Genomic DNA, 1,314 nt, shown 5'->3' on the forward strand with positions numbered 1-1,314 from the left:
TTTTTTTTTTTTTTTTTTTTTTTTTTTTTTTTTTTTTTAATGATCAACAAAATACATAGACCCCTAGCAAGGCTAATAAAGAAGAAAAGAGAGAAGAATCAAATAGATGCAATAAAAATGATGATGAGGATTTACCACAGATCCCACAGAAATGCAAACTACCATCAGAGAATACTATAAACACCTCTATGCAAATAAACTAGAAAATCTAAAAGAAATTGATAAATTCCTGGACACATACACCCTCACAAGGCTAAACCAGGAAGAAGTTAAATATCTGAATAGACCAGTAGCAGGATCTGAAATTGAGGTAATAATTAATAGCCTAGCACCCAAAAAAAGTCCAGGACCAGATGGATTCACAGCCGAATTCTACTAGAGGTACAAAGAGGAGCTTTATTGCATGCATAGTTCCTTCTGAAACTATTCTGATCAATAGAAAAAGAGGGAATCCTCCCTAACTCATTTTATGAGGCCAGCATCATCCTGACACCAAAGCCTGGTAGAGACACAACAAAAAAAAAGAGAGAATTTTAGGCCAATATCCCTGATGAACATTGATGCGAAAATCCTCAGTAAAATACTGGCAAACGGAATCCAGCAGCACATCAAAAAGCTTATCCAACACAATCAAGTCGGCTTCATCCCTGAGAGGCAAGGCTGGTTCAACACAAGCAAATCAATAAACGTAATCCCTCATATAAACAGAACCAAAGACAAAAACCACATGATTATCTCAATAGATGCAGAAAAGGTGCTCAACAAGATTCAACAGACTTTCATGCTAAAAACTCTCAATAAACTAGGTATCGATGAAATATATCTCAACATAGCAAGAGCTATTTATGACAAACCCACAGCCAATATTGTACTGAATGGGCAAAAACTGGAAACATTCCCTTTGAAAATGGGCACAAGACAGGGATGCCCTCTCTCACCACTCCTATTCAACATAGTATTGGAAGTTCTGGCCAGGGCAATCAGGCAAGAGAAATAAATAAAGGGTATTCAAATAGGAACAGAGGAAGTCAAATTGTCCCTGTTTGCAGATGACATGATTGGGTATTTAGAAAACCCCACTCGTCTCAGCCCAAAATCTCCTTAAGCTGATAAGCAACTTCAGCAAAGTCTCAGGATACAAAACCAATGTGCAAAACTCACAAGCATTCCTATACACCAATAATAGATAAACAGAGAGCCAAATCATGAGTGAATTCCTATTCACAATTGCTATTAATAGAATAAAATACCTAGGAATACAACTTACAAGGGATGTAAATGATTTCTTCAAGGAGAACTACAAACCACTGCTCA

Source organism: Rhinopithecus bieti, unplaced genomic scaffold (genome assembly GCF_001698545.2).
Source record: "Rhinopithecus bieti isolate Rb0 unplaced genomic scaffold, ASM169854v2 scaffold_34360, whole genome shotgun sequence".
In the NCBI taxonomy this organism is placed as follows: Eukaryota; Metazoa; Chordata; class Mammalia; order Primates; family Cercopithecidae; genus Rhinopithecus; species Rhinopithecus bieti.